The sequence below is a fragment of the Vanessa atalanta genome, chromosome 24 (assembly GCF_905147765.1).
Source record: "Vanessa atalanta chromosome 24, ilVanAtal1.2, whole genome shotgun sequence".
Lineage (NCBI taxonomy): Eukaryota > Metazoa > Arthropoda > Insecta > Lepidoptera > Nymphalidae > Vanessa > Vanessa atalanta.
Genome location: NC_061894.1, coordinates 6,200,847 through 6,225,097, shown reverse-complemented (window position 1 = coordinate 6,225,097; position 24,251 = coordinate 6,200,847). Strand labels below are relative to the sequence as shown.

Here is a 24,251-nt window from a genome sequence, read left to right as displayed (position 1 = left end):
GTTACGTCCCTTGTGCCTGTATTTACATTGTCTTACTCACCCTTCAAACCAGAACAGTACTAAGTATCGCTGCTAGGTCGTAGAATATAAATATAATGAATGGAAGACGAGCTTGCACAGGTGGTAAAGGTAGAGAATCGTAATAATTCTTCCTAATATCCATTAAAAAGAAAAGGTAAGAAGCTTGAAGTAGTTTTGTCGCCGGATCTCTAATAAGGGATTATTCTTCGCTGGTTGCGTAAATTAATTGTCTAAGAATATCGTTTTTAGTTGAACGTCGGTTTTGTTATCAAAAGCGCTTACTGAGCTAACAGCTCACAAGTGGAAGCGATACGACGTTGTAAAGCTTATTCAAATTTGTGTGTAGAAATAAGAACAGTTTTAATGAGTGCTTTTTATAATTACTTGATTATATTTTAGTTTTTTTTTTTACGCTTCCGTAATTAAAAATGTTTTATATACCGTCTATACGTCTCGATTTCTTACGAGTAAAATAATTACACAAAATCTATACTTCTAATATTTCTAAAACTAATGATACAAATTGCAAAGTATACATAAAACATAAAACGTTTCAATTATCTGTTAAACTTTATAATTGATAATTTACGTGAAAATAAATAGTAAGTAATAATACACATTAAATAAACTCAAAAACGAATTTGGACTTTCGACAGTCGATATTCTTATTAAGGTTACCTAAACATTATTTAAAAATAAAAAATACTTACCGAGCGCGTTTGTTTATGACATGATCGTATCAAATCTACGTGCTATCGATTTTTCGTTCTGGCTTTTCGCCAACGAAGCAAGGTGAAGGTCGAGTCAATAGACACTATAGTATATTATGGGGCATAATTCACCCCAGTCAGGCAATCTAATGTTCGCAGTTACGGCGTAATTGCAATTGCGGTTTCAGGAAATATGAGTATGCTGCCTGTAAGTCCCACTACTGGGCTAAGGCCTCACATTTTTAGAAGGCTTCGAGATAATTATGGGTTAGATAGACTTGCAGCAAATGGTAATAATAAAATTCCGCAGACATTTTTAATTTTGCCGTTTCATAAATTCAAATCTTTTGTAAAAAATACATTGATATAGAAGGCATTATATACAATACAAGATTATATTGGTGATAAAAAAGCATGGAGATAATACTTGTTGACTTCCATTCAGGATCTATTACAAACATATATAATTATATTTAACTAACATGACTGTATGTTGAAAATGAGTAACTACTGAGTTTCTTGCCGGTTCTTCTCGGTAGAATCTACATTGCAAACCGGTGGTAGCTTAACTTAATAGTTTGTTAAATGACGATTCAACAGTGCTTATAGAGGCCTACTTGAATAAAGTCTATTTTGATTTAGTCATTCAACAGGAGTATGACATGAATTTTAATACCAGAGCACATGAAAATTCAGCGGTGATCGCTCGGGTTTGCACCCGAAATCTACGGTTATGACTAACGTGATCGCCGACCCTTGGCCCATCTAAAACATTATCACTTACTTAATGAGGAGACGTTTCTTTTGTTTTCCCTAGCTGGAAAAAGACTACTAATCCAATGTACTTAAAATTTGTAACAGATGATGCAGCGTGCTTCGGAAAAAAGATTTAGTGTAAAATACATGACAACGTCGACGTCAACGGTTTTGTGTGTGCATAAAAATACAATTATAAATAATATTCACTTATCTGTCCATTTATTTTTAAATGATAACAATTTGCACGCATGGTTAAATAATATTGTTACATTATTTTGTGATTAATAGGAGCGACTTTACACGAAACAAGTGCTTAAACTTTAAATTTAAAGTTATATACTGTCCGGGTAGGCATATGCTTCCACTCCACCTGATGGTAAGTGGAAGTGGAGACGACCAGTACAGTCAGCGAGAATAAGCTGCACTAGTCGCCCTCGCCATTCCGGCCCATAAGATGCCTCTTCACGCCTCGTTTGAAGGTTATATGAGGAGGAGAACACGTGTGCTGGTAGAGAGTTCCATTTTTTGGTGGTGCGACAAAGAAATTTGCAAACTCTTTTAGTTGCCAAATTTCTTTGTGCACGATGGAATCGATGTCACAGTTAGGCGGTGACATCGCGAGCCAGCTATGTGGGAGTCGCCGATGCTGAGAACGCCTGGTGCGCCCCACTCCATCTTAATATATAAATATATATATATGTCCTTCTTTGGGACTCAAATTACCTCCACACGAAATTTCATCTAAATCGGTTCAAGCCGGTCGAGGTAGCCGAGTCGCATTATTTTAACTGCTGTATAATTTTCAACTGTTTTCTTCTTCTCGCAGATAAAATCTGTACTTACTTAGTTTACCTTATCTGTAAATTCGAAATTGGATTTAGCTCGGTTTTGTTATAGCCCGATTTTTTTTCTATTATGTATGTATTTGTGGAGTTATGGTACAAATAAATAAATGAAAATGTCGGTTGTTTTATATAACATACTAGCGTCCCGCCCCGGCTTCGCACGAATGCAAGTGATATGATATGAATATGATTTATACCTTGTAGCACTCACTAATGTAGCTTTAAACTGATTAATACATTTTTAGAATTGGATTAGTAGTCGTGGAGATTATCCCCCACTTTAAAAAAAACTATTGTTTTATTTATTTTTAGTATTAGCGATGGTAACATTGTACCGTTATAGGACAATTGCTTTCAAAATTGATCTATCAAATGTCAAAATGTACATTTGTCTAATATTTGAAAAATGTACGTCAGCCATTTTATCACCAGACCACAGATGTAATATTCATATAAGGTGAATATTCAAAATAGCTTTACGATTATACACACATTCTAAGTAATAAGTTTGGGAATACAATACATTAACAGCCTGTAAATTTCCCACTGCTGGGCTAAGGCCTCCTCTCCCTTTGAGGAGAAGTTTTGGAGCATATTCCACCACGCTGCTCCAATGCGGGTTGGTGGAATACACATGTGGCAGAATTTCGTAGAAATTAGACACATGTAGGTTTAGACACACAGCCGAGCACGAGATGAATTATAAACACAAATTAAGCACATGAAAATTCAGAGGTGCTTGCCTGGGTTTGAACCCGAAATCATCGGTTAAGAGGCACGCGTTCTAACCACTGGGTCATCTCGGATCTAATACAATATGGGAATACAATATGGTGCATTTCTCAATCCTCTAGAGTGCAGTACACGTGATGTCCCTTGAAGCTAGAGTCGGTCTTTTGACCGACTAACGTGACGATGAAGCTAAAAATAGCAACACAATAAAGGTCAAACCAAATGCATTTCAGAGAAAAGCTTTGAATGCACCGATTTACTTTGCGCGTAGCTCTCGCGACGCCCACGGCTTTTAAGTTGATAAAAAAATACCTATTCGCAACCGAGAGTGTATATAGCTACAGTTTTCGTTTAATTTAAAGGTTTCCTATTTTACTTTATTTTTCCTCATATTGCACTTTTAGATTCTAACTTAAATGACACATATCGTCAGGACCGGATCTACCATATGGCTTTTTGGGCCCAGTGAATTCAAGAGAGCCCCAGTCAAAGTTAAAAATGGACGACAATGCGAAAGATTCCATAACTTTATTAAATTAAACAGATCGTATGGTTTGCAGCCCTGCGAGTCCTGCAATTAATCAAACCGATTCAATTAATTTAATTCAAGTCTACGTTCAGATGTGTCTTAGGTGGGCCCCTAAGTAGTGTTAGCCCAGGGCCTCCTAAACTCAGTCCGGCCCTGCATATCTTCATATACGATAATTTTGCCTAAATAAAAAAAATTGTTCAAGCATCCCTGGTTATTTTATAATATTCTTAATTTACATTCTGTTATTTCTTGTTCCCTAATATTAAGTAGCAGTTTGTAGTTAGGTTTTTGTATTTGGAAAAGCCCTTACAGGGCCTCCGCACCCTGATAAAATATAATTGTGTTGTAACCTACGTGTAAATTAAATTTTCATTTGATTGAGTTAGCAATACGTGAATATAATCAACAAGACGAGATGATTTGCAAACACATACAAGAAGTTAATGTGATTGCCCGCATTTGAACCAATAACCTACGAACCAAAGGGGGATACTAAAATCTCAGTCGTAATTACGGGCGATAGTCCCATAATTATAAAATAATATTCTTGAAATAACGTTACTATCGAAGCAGTGTTTAATTATACAATTGATATTTTACACGTAATTATTTGTTAATCAATAGTCAATTTATTTGTATAAATTATTTTATCACTGAGTAACCGCACCAACAATGAATTTCATTAAAATAACTTTACTGTATATCACTAATCTTTTTGTAAATACATTTAACTATAGTAGATAACTGCGCTGCGCCTCTTTCTTTGTGACTTTATTTGTAGATATACTATAAGTAGTTGGTGCTGATTTTGTTATTATATTTTATCGAAACGATATATATGGCTATTGTGTAATTATCTGTGTAATTGTTTAATTAAAATCTTACTGAATTTGTGAATATTAGTTTGAATATACGTCCATTTAGCCGCTGAGCCGATTCACGCGTTCCAACCACTGAGCCGAAATGGCCCAGTGGTTAGAACGCGTGAATATTAACCGATGATTGCGGGTTCTAACCCTGGCAAGAACCACTGAATTATCATTGCTTAATTTGTGTTTATAATTTATCTCGTGCTCGGCGGTGAAGGAATACATCGTGAGAAAACATGCATGTGTCTAATTTCAAAGAAATTCTGCCACATGTGTATTCCACCAACCCGCATTGTAGCAGCGTGTTTGAATATGCTCCAAACCTTCTTCTCAAAGGTAGAGGAGGCGTTAGCCCAGGGAAATTTACAGGCGGTTTATGTAAAATGCCCACTTATCATGAATAATCCTGATATCGGAAATAAAATGTATAAATATGTATTCAATAGAATCATTACAAATGCTTATTAACTGTCAAAAATCTATCTCTTCCTCATGTATGGGTTTAAAAAGGATAGCAATATGTCCAAGTCCCCTCAGTAATGGCAAGGATATATTTTCGTTTATTCCAAGCTCTACCACGTCTATGCTATTCAGAGCATTCAAATTAGTCTCATATTTTTAAATATAATCAACCATTTAAACAGCGTATTTATTTATATTGATAACAAAATTGTCTTTAATAGTAAATACTGGTACAATAAATGTTTTTAATAATTTATGACGACAACGTCCATACCATGTTGAATACACCGGTTCTCGTCCGATCACCGAAGTTAAGCAACATCGGGCGCGTTCAGTACTTGGATGGGTGACCGCCTGGGAACACCGCGTGTCGTTGGCCTTTTTGCAATTTGTTTTTGCTCTTTCTTATATATTTATTACGAACAACTTGAAATTATTTTGAGTCGTCAACCGTTGCCGCCGGTTCAGAGTATATCCACCGAGAAGGCTCTCAAAATTAGTAGTATTCTTTAAGCACATAAATGTACTTTGGCTTAGTACATAGCTGTATGTAACAGATAGTTTATTTCTACACTTCAGTAACACATAACCATTAGAGGGCTGGGTTAACTGTCGTGGCCCCTAGACAAAACACGTCTCGGGCCCCTTTTTTAACTAGCTAAAATATATTTGACTACAAGAATTTTTTTAAATATATATATTAAATTTTTCTTCAAAAATTTCATTAACCATGAATTCTAAAAACTTACGTTCTCCTTCTTACTAGAGGCCCCTAACAGATGCACTGTCTTAAGGATAATCCGGCCCGACTCCATCACGGTGTATAACAAAGACTAATGAAAGCAATTTAATTTTACCGCTTGATATTAAAACATAGTATACATATTTATTAATCAGAACAAACATTCAATTTACAATCGAAATAACATATTGAAAAGTTATATACAGGTTGACATTGATAACGTAACTTTTTTAAAGAAATTTCACGCTAAGGCACTTCATGTTCCGACTTTCGATAGATAATTTAAGACATTTTCTGCCTCGCACAACCACTCTGTGGAAACAGCTTTCGCCGGCGGTTCTTCAGAACCGATACGACTTGGGAACCTTCAAGAAAAGAGCGTACTCTTTCCTGAAAGGCCGGCAACGTTAAACTGCAACAACAACAACAACTCCTGCTCGTTTGCCACATTTTGACATAAAAAAAAAGATAAAAATAATATTGTCTGATGTTGCCTTATAAATTACGTAAAACTATAAAATATTTGTAAAATGATTTGCATGTCTACCTTATACCTTATGTAATAAAATTGGAGGGTCTGTTTGTAATATTAAAATAACCGCTTTTCACTAAATGCATATGTATGCATACACGGTACATATACCAAAATAATATTTTTTACTATTTTTGTCTGACTGTCCGTTTGTTCCGTCTAATCTCTGGCGCGGCTGGACCGATTTTGACGGGACTTTCACTGGCAGATAGCTAATGGAATAAGGAGCAACTTAGGCTACTTTTATTTTAGAATGATATATAAAATAATAATAATGTCACGCTGCAATGTCCAGTAGCGCGCGCAGCCCTCGCGCATGCCACCACTCCGGCGTAACGTCGCGTGCCTCCCACCAACGCCTTAATATCTAAGTAAGATTAAATAATAAGAATTAATAAGTTTTAATATCACAAAAGCTGCCAAATACATAATTAATAAGTTACAGTAAAATCTACGATCTGAACAACAATTTTTTAGTTAAATTCAAACGCGCACGAAGTCCCTGCGACTTAACATAAAATATTACTCCTGTTTTAAGTCTTAGCTTTACATTTTTTTCAACTCTGTAACATGCCGATAATAAACTACTTTTATGAGCCTACTTGAATAAAGAATAATTTGATTTTAATTAATATGTAAATTATTGTTTTAAAAACCAGCAACAAGAGTGCATGTACTAGATTAAATAGATTTTTGACTTTGACTATCGCCTCGCACCTTACTTCTAACTTCACATATACCGTATCCATCGTGGTTTAAACGAATCAACCTGAATCAGCCCATATATTTTGTCAGATGAATGTTCTAATTTAGAGTAATATCTATATTTTATGAATATGTTGTATGCGAAGTTTATCAAGTAATAAATTATTTAGGTTAAGAGAAATAAGAAGTTAATGATGACGAAAACTCATTCAAAAGATTTACATTCAGCATGAAATTGATGTGTCTTTGTTTTTAATATAACGATTGATTTTCTACTTTATATGGCATTTAGTATTGTGGTTTCAGACAATGTTCGTAATAATCGTTTTAGCAAAAATTCAATTATAGTAACAGGAAAAACGCAGGACAGGTTGAATATTTAAATAAAACAATATCTTATCGTAAACGTTAAAAAATACGAATCCCCTGAATTATTGCATGAGCAATTTATAAGCAGTCTCATTGGGGATTATGTAAGTGTTCTGACGATACCTAATATTTGTTTGTAATCCGTTTTTTTTTTTGCGGTAAAGGCAATCATTGTAACTAATTGCAATTTGGAGCAGTGTGGTAGATTCAGTTGCAAACCTTCTCTTCTTTGGTCAGAAGACTTTTATTTACAGAAAGTATTTTTAAGGTAAGGTCTTAAAAAAAATATTTCTTGATTGACACAGATTGCGCAGAGAAGAAACCTAGTATACTATTTATAACGCATATTTCAACTAAATTTGTTAGGCTTTTCTAATTGAGAAATAAAAATTGTACTAATATTAAAATTTATTAAACGAAACGTGTTTAGCTTATTTTTATTTACCTCAATTCTTATATTATTAATTTTTTAATGAGTAAATGTTACAGAAAAAACATAATACAACAAGAATATAGTTAACTGACTTTAACAATAACACCTAGCATCCCATCGATATAGTTAAGAAAAAATAAAGGTCCATTTACGTTACCTTGCGGTACTCCATAGTATTGTGCCTAAAGTAAGATTAAAATTATCTCCGTTCGTTAACAACTGTTATTTTTACCTCTGATTAGTTCTCGTTATACTTTTAGGTAACTTTTATATTAAAGCTACAGTTTTTTTTATTATACCATTTAGGTATAATTTATTTATTTATAGTGTGACCTGTGACAGACGAAACAAAGGCCTTAAATATATCCAAAAACACTGCAAGAACAAACAAGTGAACTTCTGAACGGCGTAAACCGATTTTTTTCATGAATTTTGTCACAGGGATTCCATTTGCGTTTGAACTATCTAAGAGTTTTCTTAAAAGGATTTTTAGTAACTTGCGAAATTTAATTTTAAAAGATATTTTATCGTACGGCCGGGTTTATTGATATGGTATCGTTTTTCTAGCGTATCTAATAGCTGACCCATGATTCTCACACACATACAAACACGCACACATACACATTGACACACACAGATGTTAATGCAAAATAATGTAACGTTGATGTTACGAATGTAATCTTACAAGCGTAAATATGACATTTTTAGCGTTTGGATATTGTCTGCCCGTCTGTATGTATATTTTTGTAGATTGAAAATGCATTGTTAAATCCCGTCTCTATTTGGCCTCGACGGTCTTACCTCTAGAGTGCTTTTCATGAAACCGTATGCCCGGAGGGATTTCAGCAATGACTGTAATAATGCACAGGCATGAAGTGCGTGTCTATGCCCCCAGCTTTACCCTCGTGAGAGCGAATTCTGAAGAGTACACAAACCATAAACTAAATTATTCCAACCACATGAGGAGTAAAGACATAATAATGACATTTGATATTGAATTGACGCGGTATAATTGGTCAAGAATAATGTTTGGTATTCATACGAGAAAAAATAGCGTTTTGAATGTCGGCGTAGCTGTTATCGCCGCACAATTTAGCTGAGCTATTACCGAACCGCAAGGAATACGTCAATCAAAGGTTTGATTATCTTTATTCGTTCTTAAATTCTATACATATCGGTTGAGCGATAAAAATACTTTCACAATTCGATATGTTGAAAAATATTGTGAGTCACCAAGAAATCTTTCAAGTCTCAGACAGCCCATTGGAATCTCAATGCCAAATTAATTGACGAAATTCGGTATCCACGAACCGGAAGTTCATTAATTTACTCTTCTTTTATATTTATTATATGTATAGATTAAAGATTTTCGTATTTTATATCGCCAACGTCCATACCATGTTGAATACACCGGTTCTCGTCCGATCACCGAAGTTAAGCAACATCGGGCGCGTTCAGTACTTGGATGGGTGACCGCCTGGGAACACCGCGTGTCGTTGGCCTTTTTGTAATTTAACTTTTGTTTTTACTTTCATTATAGGAACTCTATTTCGATCGTTTCATATTCTCTGAGTGTATTTTTATAAAATATTTAAAATATAATAATAATAAAATAATGTATTCATATTCATTTCGCTGTTAAATTACTTTTGGGAATTTTACCGCGCTGTTTAGAAATTTTCCACAGAAATACTAGATAATGTAATTAAAACAATACAATCCTATCATCTCACGATAAAATAATATATTTCACCAATCATTCTATAATAGACTTACTGCCTTCTTTCACTGTCAGAAACACGCCATAGTATCAAAGATCAGGACCGGATATAAAGGTCTGGAAGCCCTGGGGCCACAAAGGAGTGGAGGCTCTGTGGCAACAGTGACTTCCTGTCAGTAAGGTTTATCAATAATGTATACTGGGAGAGTTAATGTTATACATACTATATGTATACTGGGAGAGTTAATGTTATACATACTGGGAGAGTTAATGTATAACATTAACTCTCCCTTGACCCTCTCTTGTGGAGGTCAAAAGTCTCAGGCCCAAGACAATTGCCACGGATTGCCCTCCCCTAAATACGACGATGTTATAGATACTAAGATGGTCCCATAAACAATCTCTGTTTATTAATTTATAAGGCATAATCCTAACACGTCATCGTAAAGCTAAATTAAAAAATTATACGAAGCTCCACATCGTCAGTAAGTAATCTCGTGACAGAATGACTCCGATAACGAACAAAAGCTTCTTGTATTACGAGTACGTTGCGAATAATTATTTGTCAATGTCAAGATAATTAATTTCTGTGCAGTGAAAATGTATTTTAATAATAATAAGAGTTTTATCTGCGATTTAGTTTGTGAAAAGATGAGGTTCTTTATTCGGCTGTATACAAAGGCCGGGTTTAATGATAAAAGCATTTTATCTGCCAGACAACCTTTTATGAGCAATAGAAAAAAATAAAATATATAAATATTAAAAAACATACATATAAATGTATACAATTTATTTTGAATATGATAAAATTATATGTAAAAAATGGAAAATACAAAAAACCGACTTTTTAACGTTCATTGAATCGAAAAAAAAATCTTATTTCTACTTATTGCTTAAATCTCAAAGTTAAACGAAACAAAAGTATAATCTTAGTTCGTCTACATACATTTTATTTTAAGTTTGTGAAATATTATTAAAAAATCCAATATCTCAATTTCATTGTTAAGTTTTTATTTGAATTTTATTTTTACCTTTATGCAAAAATACTTTATTCGGATATAATATTATTTTTGAACTATTTTTTTTTTTCATTATATATTTCAATTAGAATTTTAAAAGTATTTTCTTGTATTGCAACAATTAATAGACATCTTAATTAAAACAGTAGACCTGGAAATTAACGTTAAATTATATCATTGTTTCGAATATGGATTACTTGCTGGGAGGGCTTTGTGCCAACCCGTCTGGGTAGGTACTACCCACTCAACAGATATTCTACCGACAAATAGCAATACTGGCTCACTCACCCTTCAAACCGGAAAAAGGGACGTAATGTCTCAGTTCTCGACGTTGATGGCGTATTGGTTAATATATACATATATAAGAAATTGTTAAAATTTCATACGGCTCTTATGTCTATGGGCAGTGGTGACTACTTACCATCAAATGGCTTATTTGTCCGTCCGTCTATCGATATAAAAAAAAGTAACAGACCAGAAACACCGCACTAGTTCTTTAACATTTATTTAATATAATAAATATTTAGAATTATAATTAAATATCTTAAATTTTCTATCACGTTATAAAATCTTTTCCTTTGTAAGGGGAGAGGGTAGTGAGGACCCTTAACGCCCTATTCCTCCCCTAATTAGAACTTTCATTAAAATTGAAAAAGTTACGACATGTCCGCTCTTGCGATACACTATGGCCCCGTAGACCTTTCTGAGTGGTACCACCCACTCGAGTTATTTAGTCAAACGACACGGCATCGCGTTATTTTAGTTTATTAAAGGATGAGTAATACGACGTAATTACATTGTAATTAGAGGCGCCTATTAGTGTCTTACGGCGGCGTGTTTCTTTAAATATTATTATAGTCCAAGGCCATTGTTATGAGGTGTGCCAACTATTGAACCACCTTACCCTAAAAATATTACAAAAGAGGATTTTATCTCATAAACTGAATTTATAAGAATACGAGCTGCTCGTCCCGACTTCGTCCGTGTTGAATAAGAATTTTATTTATTTTATTGCGGCGCCATCTACCGGATCCTGTCTAAACCATCCAGGGACTCAACCGTTTTGGAGGAGTTCAGTTACAAAAACCTATACATATGTAGATATAAAAAAAGAGTCAATTTAAAAAAAATATATGCTTTGTGTGTCGAAATGTATTAAGCCAAAGGCTTTATAGCTGATACCATATCGTAGGAATAAGGAAGTAATCTCCAAGCAAATTAAAAAAACAATAGCAAACCGTAAACAATTTTTTCTTCTTTATTAAATCTTTATTGGTACCCATTAAAAAAAAGAAAATTGCTTTACAAATAGAAAAAGTACTGAACTCTGTTGTCTCTGCCAGTTTCTACAGCTTATTTGGATTTAAAAAAATAATAATCATATACGATATTAAGAGTGACAGTAGTTAAGCTGAAGTAGTTCCAGTTAAGTTACGTATCAAATTATTTTTACATTGATTGATTTTGTAAGTTTTCGACAAGCACTTCGGTGTCTTCCTGCACAATCACATCCGCCATTTTCAACGGTGACGGAGAGAACAGACTGAGAAAAATATGTTATGGTGTGAGTGTGTGGCGCAAAGATGAGCCGAGATGACCCAACTGGTTTCTCCCACTGATATGACCACGAGGATTGATGTGACCTTAAATAAAATATATTCAAAGTATTTTCTTATAATCTAATCTAAGTATATATATAAAAGCGAAATACCACAAACTGATTAACACAAATTAATGATGACATTTCAGAAACGATAACAATTACAAACTTGAAATTTGGCAAGTAAGTTCTTTATTGGAAGTTTGTGTTTTATAAATTTCGCGCGGGTGATGCCGCAGGTTCAGCTAGATGTACGAGTATATAAATTTATACTTTTCCAGCTTTACCTTTTATCAGTACTAATATTATAAAGGAGTAAATATCTAATATAATATAATCTACGGAGCTCGAAAATCAATTCGAAAATCCATTTCTAAATCTGTTAAGAATTCTCTGAACCCAGAGTGCAACATTCATCACATAGTTAAATTTATCTTCGTCTAGAGCCAATCCTAGGTATGGTATCAGGTCATGGTTACCAAAAAAAATGCATTTCTATAGGAGCTGAAACGAAAAATGTGTCAAATTTCAAGATTATCACACACTGGGACAGGGTAACTTTATAAAAGCTAGAAAAATACACTTAGAAAATTCTATAAGAATTTCTAAAAGATACCAACATTGATTTCACCACAGTACAACCGATATTTTTTAACACATTTTGACGCTGATTTATCGGGATAATTTTGTCGTCTGTAGTCTTTCGAAAAATGTTTAGCCTACTTAGTAAAGTAACATTTATTTGGTATGTGTTTAAATCCGAGTATTGGCGATCATACACGATCTTAGAGAGTTCCAGTATCAACAGATCAATAATAAATAGTACTTTACTGTCAACACAGACAGGAAGATTAGTTAACGAGTTAGTTATAGAGTTAGTTAGGGAACTAACTAACGAACTAGCTACACCGGCTCACTCACCCTTTACACCAGAACACAATTATACTAAGTATTGTTGTTTGTTAGAATAAAGATGGTGTTATCCTGACAGGTATACCAAAAGCCTTACTAAGTAATATAAATTAGATTATTAATTTAATAACATCACATAAACTCAGTTTTATAAAAACGGCTAAGAATTCGATAAAGATGGACTTTCTTCATTGAATTCTTTTGGAGCGTTAAATAAAAGTTACTTGTGGTCAAACTAAAACTCAAAGACTACAGAAATCACAATAGGCTTTAAAGATGCAACGAATTGCTATGCACAGGCAACGTCTGGCAAAACCTCGTCTGTTACATAACTATGATTATTGATTTTCGTTGCATAACTTTCGTCACGAAGATGCTGCCAAGACCTAGGCAAAGGTATCGAAGCATTCATTCATTAATACCACTATTTATACGAATAATTTGTAGTAATATATAGTATATTATTACTGTGAAAAAAAAATTTCGTTTACTTTGTGCGAAAATGAACGGGTTTGAACGAGTGTGACCGAAAAAAAAAGAAATGGCGGAGGGTTTCCGCGCATGCTCATTCGCACAACCCCAGCTTGAATCAGACGTGACGTCATTGAAAATAGTGATGTTCATTTACAATTTCACCCTTATACACGATGTTTTGGAATTTTAATTTTATATACTACTTTTTTTTATAAATCCAAATCTACTAGAATCTTCGCGCAGATTCTCATTGCAAGAGCATAATAGTGTTTAAAGAAAGTTTTGATAGATTCGGAAATATCTGAGCTCATCAAATACTTGTACCAGTCATCTTTACAGAGCTGAAAAGAAAAAAAAAAACCGTTGTGATGATATTCATTATTAATGAATTGATAATTAATATAATTAACCGTTATGTTTTGTATAAAAACAAAAACAACTCGACAATTATTGCTCTCGGGACGTAATGCTTTATTGATATCAGATTCATTAAAAACATACTGCTCTCTTAAGCGGTTACATCTAGAACATCGAAGCAGTAATGAGATATTATCGCAGCTAATTTTGCTTAAGGTTACGTTATCTCAAAATAATTACAGGTATTATCGCCAAAACGATGCTAATGGATCATTTATATCGTAAAATAAATATGTATCTAATATTAGCCCGTACGTTTCAAGATCATCTTTAATAATAAACGTTGTGTTCTATGTGTTTTCATAAAACATATTAAAAGTTACGTCACGTCACATGTTCGATTTTTAAATCTTACTTTAAAATATCGATAGTTCGTAGAAGAGGAATTCGTGACATCTCTATATCTCTGTGATGTCGGCAGTCAGTGTAGCACGCCCGACGCGAATGTTCGCTCGCGTTTTGAATTTCATTTTCGGAAAAACTCCGGTTGAGAAAAATAAGTCTTGTGTATGGCCAGTGTTGTTTCATATCGTGAATATATGAAAGAAGGTTGTAGTTTTTGTCTTTATATATCATTTTACTTTATTAGAATTATCTGTTACTCATTGTTAAATATAAATTATAACGTAAAGTTGTCTTTAAAATTGTATTTTTTTTTTATATTAATTCATGCTTAATTGAACATTCATTTAATATCCCACATTTAATATAATTTATATTTCATAATCGGTAGTAGTAGTATTTTTTCCATACGTTTTTTTTAATGAAAATAAAAACCTTATGCTTTTGCGTTAAAATATTTATGGTATAAAATTAAAAAAAAAAAATCCCAATAGAGATTTGGTGCATTGAGAGTTTTACATATCCTGAAGGTGTGTTATTGATTGTGCGCGGTGAGGGGAACGCGGTGCGGGGTATGAGGAAGGTCGGGAATCATTTCATCGGTTCCTTATCACGTGGAGTGAAAACTCACCACGTGTAGGATGTTTATTCTTTTAATAGAAGGCTGAATATTTGTGTGCTTTTGCACGTACTGGTTGGTATAACAAATTTAAAAAAAAAACTACGTATCATATTTTTCCTCTATAGGTTTAGATATTCAAATTCTTAAATATTGTTCTAATTGTTTAAAGAAATAAACGTAGCTAAGTGTTCGCTCAGCGATTGCATTTCGAACATAATCGAAAATCAAAATTTTAGGAAAACACTTATATGAATTTGTAATTTCATCAAAAGAGTAAAAAAAAATAGTTTGACAAGTAGGCAAAGGTCTGGTCTAATTGAACTGTCCTGTCTTTACCTATTTAAATATAGATTAATTTATTGCGTGTAATGTTATCCGCAAGGTAAGGAGTTTTTACGCAAACTATTGAGATGAAAATCATGTTTAGTGCTGTTTATATTCTAGCGTATTATTAAAATATTGTAATAACAAAAGAATATGAAAAATTTATTAAATAGCAACAATCATGAAATTTCGTATAAAATGCAATTTTTAATATCTCAACAAAAATTTGAACTAACTAACCTATATTTTAAAATATTATCTAATTATAAATTTATGCTATACGAGCTGTTTAAAGTAAAAGTAAACTAACAGCCTGTGAATGTCCCACTGTTGGGCAAATTTCTCCCCCCTTTTGAGGATAGGAGCTTCAATCGTGCTGCTATTTCTCATCCAATACATGCAGTTTTCCTCAATTTTCCACATGAAAATTCTGTGTTACCTTACATGAAAATTGAATCAGTGTCGCAAGCTTAGGTCAAGATTGACATATCCTAATTGCTAAATCCTAATTCCTATCTAAGTTCTGAACTCAACGAAACTCTTAAACTATGCATTTATTATTAATTTGGTCATGTTTAACAATTTCGTTTAACTAATGTAGTATTTTCACAATTATATAATTAACAAATTGCGTATTATAACAAAATATATATATTAAAAAAAAAAACGACTATAATTCCGTTGAAAAGTTCTAGAATAGTTGCTTTAAAAGCAAGCCCTTTGAGCAGTCCGCAATTCCGATCTTTTTAATAATGAACAAGTCCTGTCAATCGTAAAGGGACACGAGTAAACCTTTTGTGCGCTCGTTCCGAGTTTAAATAATAAAATCGCTCAATGAATAAAATAGTCTTAACTGAACGTCTTTAATTGGTATTCATAAATCAGTCGTGTGATGCTAAACGAGGACTTACAAATCCATCTATTTGGAGATATTCTACTGACAAATAGTAATACTCAGTATAGCTGAGTTCCGATTTGAGGGTGGTTGAGTCAGTTTAACTACAAGCCCTAAGGACATAATTTCTTCTTCATTTTAGTTCCCAAGGTTAGTGACGTATCGGCGATGTAAGGAATGGTTATTATTTCTTACTGACTGGGAGACTGGTTTCCAGTCTACAGGTGACACTGTCTACTATCAAGTGGCCCAATATCCAATAACCTTTAAAAAATGGGTCACAATCAATAACTCGGAATGTTGGTTGGTTTATATAACATATGCCTTCTGCATAATATTATTAGTATTCGTGATGTTAAGCTTATGCCATTATAACATAAATAAATAAATAATTATTTTTACATAACATACATACATTAAAAAAAAACATAACATACATATATAATTGTATTTAACTAATATGACTGTATTTTTAGATGTCGAAAAAGAGTAACTACTGAGTTTCTTGCCGGTTCTTCTCGGTAGAATATACATTCCGAACCGGTGGTAGCTTTACTTTAAATAGTTTGTTAAATGACGATTCAAGAGTGCTTGTAAAAGCCTACTTAAATAAAGTATACATATTTTGATTTGATTTGTTTTGTAATGAATTGGCAAATTGTAACATATGTGTATAAATTCGTATGTGGTTTATACCTTATTAAAAAAATGCCCTTTGGCCCTTTTAGCATCAGGCCACAGAATTAATCTCTCAATTATATGAGGGACTCATTAATAAAAAAAGATCAATATTAAAAATACCTATTGTAATCTCAAGCTTGAGGAAAACATCATAAAGGTCCTGAAGACAGAACAAGGTTCAGAACACCACTGGCCCCACATGCGTTGTATGAAAATTTCCGACCGTAAATTTCCGTAAAGTAATTCTCATTAAATGGCCGAAAATTATCGTATCTTGTAGAAAAATTGACAAAATTCTGCATTATTTAAAAAATAACAGTATAACTTTGTTCCGTAAAATATTTAAATTAATATTTGTAGGGGTGTAAAGTAATATAATATTTTACAAGTGAGAAGCAAGCGTAATACTGGAAATCAATACCAAAGTAACTGTTTCTCGCTTTTACAGATAAATCATTGTACCGATATTGATAAAATTTGCCATGAAGGGAACCTAGGAAGGGAGGCTACATTTTTAATTCATCAATTCAAGGGTGTAAATTTGAGGGTTTAATTTTTATACACGCAAGTTCGACGAATTTGAAGTTTATAATGTTCAAGGGGGTATGTATGCCAAACAATTGGCACGCGGCTGAAGTCACGGGCATATGACTAGCGCGATACGCAAATAATCGGACGCGTCAGTAGTATTATTGCCATTCATCATTCATATACGCCAAGAGGCATCGTCTACTTACCTATTTATAGAATTTAATATTTATGCAACTAGAATCGTCTCGAAGTTTCTAGAAATATCTGGAAAAAAATACGGTCTAACGATTAGTTTTTACTCAGAACATTATTAACATTTGTAACGACGTTATAGAAATGTTTGAATGGTATATACACCGAAATTATATTAATGAATATATTACTAATGATTTACGTCATGTTTTTTTTAAAATACTTACTTTTCCGTTTCGTATAATAATCACTATGAGAACACTTAGCCCATTCCGGGGCACACGACAATCGGGTGCCGTGACGGACGACTTTTTTTCGTCTTGTACTAAACATACCTAAATATTTTATTGTGTTGCCCTATGGGGCTCCGCTTACTTCACAGAGCCTTAGTGAACCGCAACGCCAATCAGATTACCAAAATTAATTTACAGTAGACTTTCAAGAGCCCTGAGCACGTGAATCTTACTTGTGGTTAAGATGATAATGATTGTTACGTGTTAATAAATATATAAATAGTCAATGAATGTTTGAAAAGGTTGATTTGAACCAAACTTGAAACCAATACCCAAAAATTGCATTCAACAATTTACGAAGCGACCCTCGCTTTCGTATAAATGATCTAATTCAATACTTACAATTTCTGATCACGATATAACGTGCATTTGTCGTTTCCAGACATTTTGGCCTGTCTAATATGTGGCAATAAATATATAGAAAAATACATCTGTCTGTCTGTTAAGCTTTCATAGCTAAACCAATGTTGATGAAACTTGGTACGACGCATGCTTGGATTCCAAGAACGGAAATAGGTTGCTATTTTGATCGTATGCAAGTTCTTGTAGAATTCGAATTGAATCGCGGGCGATGTCGCGGATTCAACTAGTTGTTTTATATACGGTAACTATTACATCTAAATGTACCCTCCACGATCCCAAAACAACCATTCCGTAGTTCCGTGGTAACTCTACATTTGAAAAGCCGAGACCCTATATACATCGGAGTGAACCAAACGTTAGCGCGATTCAGAAACATATTACTCATACAAGATATTAGTACGACAATTAATATTTTTTTTAAGGCATATTCGTTTAACCAAATTTACTATTATATTATTATAAAAAAACTGACACGCGAAACAAAGTATTGAAGATTATCGATGGAATAACTAACAAGTGGTACCTAGGTAAGCTAGACGATCTGACACAAAACCCTACTAGTAACAAGCAAAGGTTTATAATTAAAGTTTTAACTTTGCCTATTAATTTCTTTAGGTAGTAATTACTTAAATAATATTTTTTTCTTTATTCGAATGTCAAATTACTGATGCAATAAAAAACAAACAAGTCTACCTGAATCCGCTAACCAATGTTTATAAATAAAGACGCAATACATTACCGAGAGTGTGATAATACTATTAAAGCAATCGTTTATCTTTAATGGCGCCTGTAGGAAGCACCGAGTGTGCCACAATGGAAGAGCTATCGATCCGTGACCCAGTAACGGAATATCTCAATTGCATTTGTGTTGCGGTGATTTTTGATGTGATACGAGTATGACTATTGGCTTCCTTAAGGGGCAAGAGCGACTCGTGTGTCGCATGCCGTGACGGCCACCGGCATGACGCTCTCATATACAGTCACCCCTTCGCATCGCTCTATGGTCTATATTGTCCATAAAAGTTATAAAAGGCCGAACTCCCGCCGGTTTGTTCGAGATGTCGGAGCGAACGGACCTCCTCAGTTTGGAATAAATCAGAGAAGAGTATTTCCTGAGTTTAATTTCATATCTTCGAGGATGGATAGATATTCCCTCTCATTCGTGACGTCAGCATGGTTTTTAAAAACAACCTGGGACAAGCTCCTCTGTCATATATATTAATTCCATATTTCTGGTTGTATGTATGGATGAATGGTTTTCTTTGATATATATTTTTTTAATATCGTGTATCGTCTATGTAATTCTCAAACTGACTATAAAGCTTCGTCGGTCGATACTCTAGTGAATAGATATAAGGCCGTAAGTCCCGAGGCCCTGGGTTCAAAACACAGGTCAGGCCGATAAAAGGTTATTGGGTTTTTCTGTTGGACAAATTCTTAGTTGTTCCTAACTGTACCGAGAAGTTGAGTGTGCACATTTCCGTGCCTCCGAGTGCGTTGCAGCCGTTGGTTCAGCGCTTGAACTCTTTCGAGTCTTATCAGATTTGCGTCCCATCGGATTATAAGGGGGAATGGAAAGTGTACTTGTGTTTGCGCACATTTGTGCACTATAATATATCCAACCGAGTTGGCTGGTCTCTCTTGAAATTGATCAGAACGATATCATCATTATCAATCTCAATATTAGATGTGATAGGAACTATCATTGTAAATAACTGAGAGTATGTGTCCCTTTGTATAAAAATGATAATATTCTATTTTTTTTCTTGGGTTAATATCTTAGCCAACGTTGGTGGCGCATTGGTGATGTACGGCGTGATTAATATTTCAAACACCTTAGTTAGGTTGATATGTATTTCTTACGGCGCCAATGTCCAGGTCAAGTGACCGCTTATCTTAAGATGTTTCTATAGTAATTGCTTTTAACTATTAATAAAAAAAAATAGTACTATTGACGTTGGTCGATATTCTTGTGTCATGTTGATCACATTCCTATATTATTTAATATATTAAACATATTTGTAATGACAAGTGGTTTTTTCTGGATTTATTTTGTTTTTTTTTAACTAATATGTTATTTTCATATATATTGTAATTCTAATTATATATGACAAAATAAATGTCATAAAGCCTAGTTGGCCCAATGGGTGGTAAAAGATAATCATAACCAATGATCAAGGTTCGATTCCGTACTATTGTTTAAATGTTTGAAGGAAAGGTAGTAAAGCTTGGTGCAAACCCGTCTGGGTAGGTACCACCCACTCACCGTATATTCTACCGCCAAACAGCAATACTTAGTATTTTTTTTTTTATAGTAATTTTTCCGGTTTTAAAGGTGAGTAATCCAATGTAACAACAGGCACTAGTGTCATAAAATTTTAGTTCTCAAGGTGGCGCACTGGCGATGTAAGGAATGGTATGCGGTTGTGACCACTTACCATCAGGTGTCGAATTTACTCGTCTACATATATCATAAAATAAAAACGAGTATTTAATTAAATACAATAGAGCTATTATGTAAGAATAAACTCGATACTCACCGCAGAACTTGAACGTGTAATGTCAGTATTTGGTATGCGACGTTGACTGTAAAAATTAATCAGAAGGATAAAAGTATCAAAATTGCCTATCACCGTAATTCGGTCGTCGAAATTCACGAGTGAGATGCAAAGTGATTTGTACAGAATTGCACTACTGATGTAAGTAAGAGATCCGAGACGGCCCAGTGGTTAGAACGCGTGCATCTTGACCGATGATTTGAATTTATAAATTTACTTGGTGGTAGGGCTTTGTGCAAGCCCGTCTGGGTAGGTACCACCCACTCATCAGATATTCTACCGCCAAATAACAGTACACTGTATTGTCGTGTTCCTGTTAGAAGGGTGAGTGAGCCAGTGTAATCACAGGCACAAGGGCATAACATCTTAGTTCCCAAGGTTAGTGGCGCATAGGTGATGTAAGGAATGGTTAATATTTCTTACAGCGCCTTTGTCTATGGGCGGTGGTGACTACTTACCATCAGGTGGCCCATATGCTCGTCCGCCAAACAATGCCATAAAAAAAGCAATGTTAAAAATGTCTGCGGAATTTTATCATAGAAACTTTTGACTTTGCAGGGCATAATCTCCGAAACTAATGATCCAATTCTAAAAATATCTTCACTGGTAGAAAGCTACCTTATTCCTAAGTGCTATAGGGTACAAGTTACATTTACATTATTTTCTTTATTAATGAATTGCACCGGTCAGTTGCGAGTATATTATAAATATACATACAGCAGTACAGTACAGTAACAACAACAGCACATTCCACCACGCTGCTCCAATGCAGGTTGGATACACATGTTGTAGAATTTCGTTGAAATTAGACACATGCAGGTATCCTCAGGATGTTTTTCTTCACCGCCGAGCACGAGATGAAATTTAAACACAATATAAGCACATGAAAATTCAGTAGTGCTTGCCTGCCAGCGGTTAAAATGCACGCATTCTAACCACTGGACAATAACGGTGCTCCGTATAAATAGTATACTATTTTAATATATATTCAAAAAACGCGTCAGTCATTTGCAATATAAATAATATTGCAGAAGACAATTTGTATATATATATATATAAATAGTTACATTATTCGATCGAATTAGCAGTACGAGCGAGGTCTGTGACAATTAAAAACTTTAAAAAAAAAACCTTTTGTTCGTTTCGCATTCATTAAACGAACACGTGCAAACGGCCTTTATTTGCTTTTTATTATCAAATAATAAATGTTTATACAAATGAAAACAGTAAGATATTACATAATATTTCATCAAAATTTAATTTGTTATATACTATGTTATATATTATTATATCTTATTACCATTATCATTGTGGACACGCTCACGAAGGTTCCGTAGCATTATCCATAAAAAACGGCAAAAAAATCACGTTTACTCTATGGGAGCCCCCTTAAATATATATTTTAAGTATTTGTTGTCGTAGCGGCAACGGAATTACATCATCATTGAAAATTTCAGTGACTATCTAACTATCACGGTTCATAAGATATATGCCTGGTGACAGATAGACGGACAGCTATATATTATGAGGATAGCAGAGTTATTAGTAAATCGTTCCAAGCGATTTACTAATAACTCTGCTATATTATACACTACGAACAGTTCTTGATTGATATACTGCGCTCTTAATTAAATACTTACCGAAATCAAATTCACTAACTTTTACTAATTAATGTTATATTTTGTGCTGTAAAAAACTTTTGTTTTTATTTCTGTAGAAAATAAAAGTATTTTCGTTCATTAATTAAAAATCACTCTTTTAATTAACCTTAAGGAATGAGCTTTTATTTTACAATAAATATTTTTGTTAATTTTTTTTAGTTCTGTCGATGTTTTACTAAAATTGTTAATTATCTTTATATATTTGTTATTAAATATTTTTAACATATATGTATTATAATTGTAATTATATATATTTAAAAACATAATACTATTTTACTCAACGACTTATGACGACAAATCGCATGAAATAATAATTCGCTCATGAAGACGCGCCCCTCCGTGCTTTATTACCCGCGTGCATTAGTATCAGCGTTGCAGAACTATCGATAGTTTGACTATCGATAGTTGACCTCAAAAACTATTCAGGGTATCGATAGTAGTATCGTTTTGATCGCTACCGTTTGTATCGCTAGCTCTCTGTGAGCAATACTATTGGTAGTAGCGATACTATTGATACTATCGATAGTTTTGGACTATCGATAACTTAGGTTAAAAGTAATGCTTTTTGCAATATTATCGATAGTATAGCTCATAGGGAGCTATCGATACTATCGATAGTATTAACACTTGATAATACTATCGATACTATCACTAACACCTTTGATATGTAACACTAATTAGTATGAGTCGTGCTCCAACATGTCTAAGTGTGCATGGGGAGACTTATGGAAGAATTAAGACAATAAAAAATTACAAACTATGTAATATTTTTTAATGCACGCTGATAACTTAAGGTAAAGGCGCGCTTTCGTGAGCGAACAGATCTATAACTCTCCTTTCTGTTGTCAAAAATGTTTTGCTTCTGTCAAGTGTACGTAGTAAGTTACGCGCGGACATCATCAGTTTTTTTTTTTAATTTGACAACACGAAGGTGATTATTTATCTTGAATACTCAAGTTTGCATCAAGTGTAGGTTCAACCTTTTAGATCGATTTAGTTAAAAATTCAGTTGCAAAATTTAACTCACACAAAGTATTAAAGAGGACGAAAAATTTAAAAACGTGCTATTATTGCGAATCAAAGTTCGTGTAGTATTAACAACGTTGAAAAAATAATAAAAAAACGAAAACGTGACTACGTTTAAATGTATAAATAATTAAAAAATAACCTACATACATAATGGTTTTCTTCAAATTGACACATTTCCATGATTACTCGGAAGCAATGTTACTGCAATGATTCATATTACTTGGTACCGTGCAGTGAAGTACTCAGGGATACAAATTCGATCAAACGAATGCCAAATCGTTCTGAGGTATATTTATTATAGCAGAGATTATGTTATTCGATAAATATATGACGTATTCCTGTCCGGTTTTCATCAAGGCGGCCATTTTGCGTAATTTACGCTGTAAGAAATATTAACCATTCCTTACATCACCAATGCGCCACCAACCTGACCTAAACTTATCATAACACATAAATGTAAAATAACTGCACTTAGCATTCTCGTCAGGAACCAAATTAGAGCTCTAAGTGCCCTTAGGTTTGGAGCAACAAATGATAAGAGGTCCACTATTATTTTCCATATAAATTGAAATTCAATGCCGTGCGCAGTGTTCTGGTCCTGCTGGAAAAACGCTGTGGCCGTATTCATTCACAATTATTTTGTTATTAGGTAAACACTATACTTATTTCTGAAAAATCACTTTTTTTATGGTATCGGTAGGGCCATCACAATACGCCATCAACCTTGGGAACTAGGATGTTACGTCCATGTAGTTACACTGGCTAACTCACACTTCAAACCGGAACACAACAATACTGAGTACTGCTGTTTGACGGTAGAATATCTGATGAGTGGATGTTTCCTACCCAGACAGGCTTGCACAAAGCCCTACAACCAAGTAAACTTGTGCTCAAAGTCGATATTGTT

The 24,251-nt window shown here is 33.8% G+C and overlaps 1 protein-coding gene and 2 non-coding genes across 5 annotated transcripts in view; all 3 read left to right on the top strand.

Annotated features, from left to right (window-relative positions):
- The first annotated feature begins 5,190 nt into the window (after nucleotides 1–5,190).
- LOC125073627 lies at nucleotides 5,191–5,309 on the top strand. The gene has a single exon (XR_007120050.1). It is a non-coding gene; the product is annotated as a 5S ribosomal RNA (ribosomal RNA).
- Nucleotides 5,310–9,094: 3,785 nt separating this feature from the next.
- On the top strand, nucleotides 9,095–9,213 carry LOC125073622. The gene has a single exon (XR_007120046.1). It is a non-coding gene; the product is annotated as a 5S ribosomal RNA (ribosomal RNA).
- Nucleotides 9,214–14,282: 5,069 nt separating this feature from the next.
- Nucleotides 14,283–24,251, top strand: part of LOC125073503 (sodium- and chloride-dependent transporter XTRP3) — a 42,212-nt gene continuing 32,243 nt past the window's right edge. For all 3 annotated transcript variants that reach the window (XM_047684360.1, XM_047684362.1, XM_047684361.1), the window contains exon 1: nucleotides 14,283–14,402. The gene's annotated coding sequence lies outside the window, so the exon portion shown is untranslated. The remainder of the gene's footprint in view (nucleotides 14,403–24,251) is intronic.